Below are 6,524 nucleotides of genomic sequence, written 5' to 3' on the forward strand. Positions count from 1 at the left end.
CACAATCAGGGACTGTGGGGCCCAAGGAAGCAGCCGCTGTGTCTGCCCCCACATGCCCCCTGCAGCTCAGCCTGGGACCCAAGTCCCGAACACAGACCTCTGAGAGCACTCCGCGGCACCCTGTAGACACCGTTAACTCCAGCATTTGCTGGGTCCACCCAGCCCTCGCCCTGGACTCCCAGCCAAGAGATGCGCCACGACGCACACATAGCAAAAGGCATCGTTTCCCGCCGTGAAGACGGTGGTCAGCTCTGGGAGGGTGGGCGCCAGGCAGGACACGGCCACCTCTGCCCAGCCTCCCTCCAGGGAGATGGGTGTTTCTGTTGTCCCAGGCCCCTCCTGCCACGGGGCCTTAAGCAGACACAGAGATTTTTTTTTTTTTTAAGATTTATTTATTTACTTTGAAAAGAGAAGGAGAGGCAGAGAAGACAGGTCTTCCATCTGTTGGTTCACTCCCCAATTGGCTGCAATGGCCGGAGCTGCACCCATTGGAAGCCAGGAGCTTCCTCCGGGTCTCCCACGTGGGTGCAGGGGCCCAAGGACTTGAGTCATCTTCTGCTATCCCAGGCCATAGCAGAAAGCTGGACCGGAAGTGGAGCAGCCGGGACTAGAATCAGTGCCCATATGGGATGCCAACACTGCAGGCGGTGGCGTTACCCGCTACAACACGGCGCCAGCTCCAGACACAGAGATCTTTCATCAGTGAGCTTTTTGTCTTTGCTTCTGCCCGACTCCTTACACAGTCAAGATGGACCCTATGGCTCGGGGTGTCACTGTGTTCTCCATGGCTGGTGCCTGCCCAGGGAAACAGGTATTGCAAGTGAAAACCATCTTCTTCTTTTCAATTTACTTTATTTATTCGAAAAGCAGAGTGGCAGAGAAAGAGAGAGAGTTCTTCCATTCTCTGGTTCAGTCTCTAAATGGCCCTAATTGGCCAGTCTGGGTCAAGTCAAAGCCAGGAAACTGGAGCTCCTTTTGAGTCTCCCACATGCAGGCAGGGGCCCAGGCACTTGGTCCAAATTCTGCTGCGCTCCCAGGCGCGTTAGCAGGGAGCTGGATCGGAAGTGGAGCAGCCGGGACTCAAAGCTGAGCTCGAATACGGGCTGCCGGGTTCACAAGCGGCAGCCTCTCCCATGGAAAGGGCAGGCGTTCCAGGTGGCTCTGAGGCTTGGGAGAGGGAGACTGTGACCAGTGTGTGTGGGGGGGCTTCACAGAGCCCCACCACTGCTCCATCCACAGCAAAGGGCGATCTGATTTCCCATATCTGTTTTTTTTTTTTTTCTTTTCTCACAACTTTCCAATTTCATTTTCACCTTCTGTTGTTTATAAAAGCAAATCGCTGGACTGAGATTGGGCTGTTGCTGGTGCCAAGAAATCGGAGAGAGGCGCCAAGTGCCATGGACAAAGCTTCCTGGCCGCCAGCACTCTCTCACCAAGGAGAGGGGTCCTGGGAGCAGACACAGGCACACAGCATGGGGCCCCGCCCCGGCACCCTGGGGTCCAGCCCGACTCCCAGCTCAGGCTGCCTACCATTCACCGTCCCAGGCACAAACTGCTCCCTGGCCTGGCCACAGCCGCGGCTTCCCAGGCTTGGTTCCAGTGTGGGGAGCCCTCACTTCCATCTGAATTGAGTGGGGGGAGCTGGGGGGTGCGGGTGACCTCACCAGGCCCTCCGTAGAATCCAGGGAACCTGCTTGTGGGCGAAGCGCAAGCAGGAGACTTCTGGCCCCCACACTTCTAAACGCTGAGCTCTTTGGGCCCTGCCCTGGCGGGGAGGCCCCTCCCTGAGACGCAGACTCTGGGGTCTGGGGGTTAAGGACGGCTGCCAGCTCTTTGCCTCCAACATCTGCTCCGGGCACAGTGCTCACCTGCCCGCTGTGGCCCTGGACCCTCTGCGATTCCCATGGATGGGACGGGTAGGACAACTCTTCCCCACGCTGCCCTGCACACTGAGAGAAAAATGCATTGAGATCTTCGGGCATGGCCAGGATCACGGAGCTAAGAAGTAGAAACAGGTTTTTCTGACTCTTAAGTCTAAAAGAAGTCATATGTAAATAAAAAGCTCCAATTGCTTTTGTGTTTTTGATCAGACTTTAAGTGGCAGGACTATGAGGAAACTTAAACAAAATCCATGGAAAATGTATGTAATGCAAAACCTATGCATGGATTTTAAAAAGTATTAGACCCAAATCAACTAATCTTTTTAAAAATTGTATTTATTTGTATCTATTTGAAAAGCAGAGAGTAGAGAGAGAGAGAGAAAGAGGATCTTCCATCCACTGGTTTGCTCCCCAAACATCTGTAACAGCCAGGCTGGCTCAGGACAAAGCCAGATGCCAGGAAGTCCACCCAGGTCTCCCATGCTCACGACAGGGACCTAAGCGCTTGAGCCAGCATCTGCTGTCCCTCGGGTGTGCATTAGCAACAAGCCAGACTTGGAAGCGGAGCTGGGGCTCAAACTCAGGCGCTCCCGAGCGAGCAGCATCACAACCACCGTGCCAAACATTGCCCCTGAAGTTCCCTAAAATCCCGTTGTCCGTGAACTTTCTGAAGTTCCCTTGTGTTGGAAGGAACCCTGAGGTGCACGCCTACTCTTGTCTGTGTGTAGGGTCCAGATTTCCCTGGGTCCACGCCTCCTGGGTGGGGCTCCCCCCTACTGAGGCAGGAGCAGCAGCCCGGGATTGCAGATGCTTCCTGCCCACCTGCTCCTGTGACCGGGGACGTCGCCAGCATTGCAGGTGACAGAGACCTGAATTAGCCTGGCGTCAGGCTGCACCCAGGGAACTCTGCCTCCATCACTCCGCCCTCCAGCCTCTTTGCAGGCTGCCCTTGCTCTTCCTCTCACAGTTGCTGTGAGGAGTGAGGAGAGTTCACAGATGGGAAAGCACCAAGCCCTCCACCCGGCCACCCTGGCTTAGCGCGAGGGCTGGGCTGAGAGCCTCCGATTTCCAGATTAATTTTCAAGTCGCTTCAGCCAGGGATTCAGGATGAGCCAATAGGAGAAGAGAGACACAGGAGGCCACCCCCTGCACCTGCTTCTGAAATTTTAATGTGCACACAAATCCCCTGGAGGTGGCAGGGCAATGCAGGTAGATTCAGAGGGTCCCAGTGGGGCTGGATTCTGCATTTCCAACACACTTCCGGCTGACACCGGAAATTTCTGGGCATGGCCGGGACCTGGAGCTGCAAGACCCAGGCCCTGGCTTTCCAGACCTGAGTTCCGGGAGATGCCTCGGGGGCTGGCTGGGGGCTGCGGGAGAGGCTTCTGAACACGAGTTCCCTTGCCTAAAGGGCTTTTCCTGGTTTGAAAAACCACAGCCCCGACTGTAATATCCCAAACATGTGCAGAGACTTGGATGTGTGGCGAGAGATTTCTGTCCCCAGAGGAATTTTCTGATGCATTCGCTGACTCAGGGGCATCTGCGGCCAGATTTGGACAGCTGGCCTCACCCTGACCTCCTTGCTACCTAATGGACAAGGTTGGCGGTGCTCTGCTTAGCAATGATTATATTTACATAGCCCCGGCGCGCTCTCTCTCGCTCTCGTTCCCTCTCCGCTCCATGCAGAACCCTGGCTTCTGGAACTCATCAGCTCCAGCTGTTTACTTCCATCTGAGAACGTTATTCCCTCCCCCACCCCCGTGTTTAATGTTCTCACGGGCCTTGCCGGGGGAGAAGGAAGGCTCCTAAGATCGCAGATGCGCAGTTGTTACCCTCACGGAAGCATCTGTCCCTCCGCCCCAAGTGCTCAGTGAGGGTTCATCCCAGCCCAGAGGAACCAAGATGCCAGGGCCCTGACTCAGGACACGCACACAGTCTAGCATTCTCCAGAGGTGTTCTGCGAGAAAAAGAATCCTGGGGAAATGTTGCTTTCAACAACCTTCTCCCCTGTAGGATTTCTTATAAGGTAGCGTGGGGTGGGGTAGGGGCATTTGGCACAGCCATTAAGACGCCACTGGAGATGTCTGCATTTCTTATCAGAGTGCCTGGGTTCGAATCCTGCCTCCGCTTCCAGTCCAGCTTCCTGCTAATGTGCACCCCAGGAGGCAGCGGGTGATGGCTCCAGTCATTGGGTGCCTGCCACCCACGCGGGAGACCTGGATAGAGCTCCAGGTCTAGCCCTGGCTGCAGGGAACATTCGAGAAAAGAAAGAGATACAAGATAATACGGTTGCAGCTAGCCTGCACACGCACTGGTCACAGATCCACTTTTCAATTTCTAGGACTCCACGCTCTGGGAACCACTGACGGAGGCCCAGCTCTTGGTCAATCCTTCAACCTGGGACAGTGTCTTCTCCTGCGAATCGGTTCCCCAAATGATCAGACCCCAAGACCACCTGTCTCTGATTCCAGAAAGTTCCAGGCTAGGACTCTGGGCCGGCCATGGAGGTCTGGTGGCAGAGGCTGAGCCAGAGTCCTCCCCCAGGGGCCACGCGCTGAGACTGTCCCCTCGGTCCTGCCCGCACACACTGGGCCTGCGGCTCCTTCCCCTCTCCCTCCAGGACGGCCTGCAGAGAGCTGGCAGGACGTGGGGGTGGGGGTGGTCAGCGGGGCGGGGCCTAGAGAGAGCCCCCTGGGAGAGGACTCAGGCAGAGCTCTCTGTTGAGGTGGGAGGGGCAGGGCTTGCTGGCCAGCGCAGTGTGTGGGCGTGCGTTCCGAACCAGATGCGCAAGGCCTAGCTCCACACAGAGCCCCCTTGAGCCCTAGTTACTCATTTCCCAAACCAGCTACGTGGACGGTTGTTCGGGGCCCTGGGGTCTGGCAGCTCTGGCGTCCGGCACGGCTGGTCCCGCGTGTGATGCTGCCACGTTGCAAAGCGGGGGCCCCCAGACAAATGTTTTGATCCTAATATGGATTTGCCCGACCATTTGTTAGGAAACCGTGAGCTTGTGGTTTCCCGGCTGTTCCTGCTTTGTTGGACGCTGTGGCAGGCGCCACGCAGGTGCTCGGCTCCTGAGCTGTGCGTGGGTGGGGACACAGGTGGGGGAGGACTGGGGTCTAGGCTCCCCGGGAGACGCAGAGAAGTTGTGACTGTGCCTGCCACTCTTGTGACGGGGGAAAGCTGGGGAGGCGACCTCTGCACACGGCCCCCTAAAGTGGCAGATAGGCTGAGTCGGGGAAGCACGTGGCGGGGTGCGTGGCTCCCCGCCCAGCCAACTGCTTTCTCCAGTTGGCTGCTGTCCCTCTGGGTTCCAGGAACTGGATTTAATTCAGAGAAGAGATTCCCGTCATTGGGACAGCTCCCAGCGCACCTCTGCAAAGAGCTGCCTTTAATTTTTTTTTTTTTTTTTTATTTTTTTTGACAGGCAGAGTGGACAGTGAGAGAGAGAGAGAGACAGAGAGAAAGGTCTTCCTTTGCCGTTGGTTCACCCTCCAATGGCCGCCGCGGTTGGCGCGCTGCGGCCAGTGCACCGCGCTGATCCGATGGCAGGAGCCAGGTACTTATCCTGGTCTCCCATGGGGTGCAGGGCCCAAGGACTTGGGCCATCCTCCATTGCACTCCCTGGCCACAGCAGAGAGCTGGCCTGGAAGAGGGGCAACCGGGACAGAATCCGGCGCCCCGACCGGGACTAGAACCCGGTGTGCCGGCGCTGCAAGGCGGAGGATTAGCCTAGTGAGCTGCGGCGCCGGCCAAGAGCTTCCTTTAGCTGAAAAGCCCGAGCAGCCGAGTTCTGTGGGCGCAAAGTAGGTCTCCCTTTGACCCCTGCAGGTGGCAGATTCGTGGGATGCGGACCGTGCACATGCCCATGGCGGGCTTCAACAACGCAGGCCCTGCCCACCCGGCACTCTCCTATGGTCCTATGGTACATCCTTGAGTTTTAGTGAGGACTCATCACCTTCGGGAACTTGTCCCTGAGCCTGAGCTGTGGCTGGGCTGTTCCCATTTTACAGCTGGGCAGAGAGAGAGACCAGGTCTTAGAGCCGGTAAATGCCAGAGCTGGGATTTTATTTTATTTTTTTATTTAAAGTCAGAGTTAGAGAGAGAGAGAAACACAGACAGTCTTCCATCTGCTGGTTCACTCCCCAAATGGCTGCAACAGCCAGGGCTGGGCCAGGCTGAAGCCAGGAGCCAAGAGCCAGGAGCTTCTTCTAGGCCTCCCATGTGGGTACAGGGGCCCAAGCACCTTGGTAGGAAGCCGGATTGGAAGTGGAGCAGCCGGGACACGAACCAGCACCCATAGGGGATGCCAGCGTCACAGGCAGCGGCAGCTTAACCCGCTACATCACCATGGCTGCCCCAGAGCTGGGATTTTAAGCCCTTAAAACCTGCACTAGGGCAGCATGGGGGACCCCGGGCTTGAGCGAAGGAGACTGGGGAGCAGGGGGAGGGCCAGGAGGCAGCGGGAGGGGGAGGCGGGGAGGCGGGAACCCTGCTGCACCTTTGTCCTGTGCTTACAGGCGGGAAAGAGGGGGCCGGTGCAGGGGGGTGTGCAGAGGGCCCATGGGTGGGTGTGGAGGGTGCCTTGCTCTTGCAGATGGCGGATGGAGGAGAATTGCAAATGTCCTGTGGTTACTGACCTTGCCT

This window comes from Oryctolagus cuniculus, chromosome 13, assembly GCF_964237555.1.
Source record: "Oryctolagus cuniculus chromosome 13, mOryCun1.1, whole genome shotgun sequence".
NCBI classification, from domain to species: domain Eukaryota; kingdom Metazoa; phylum Chordata; class Mammalia; order Lagomorpha; family Leporidae; genus Oryctolagus; species Oryctolagus cuniculus.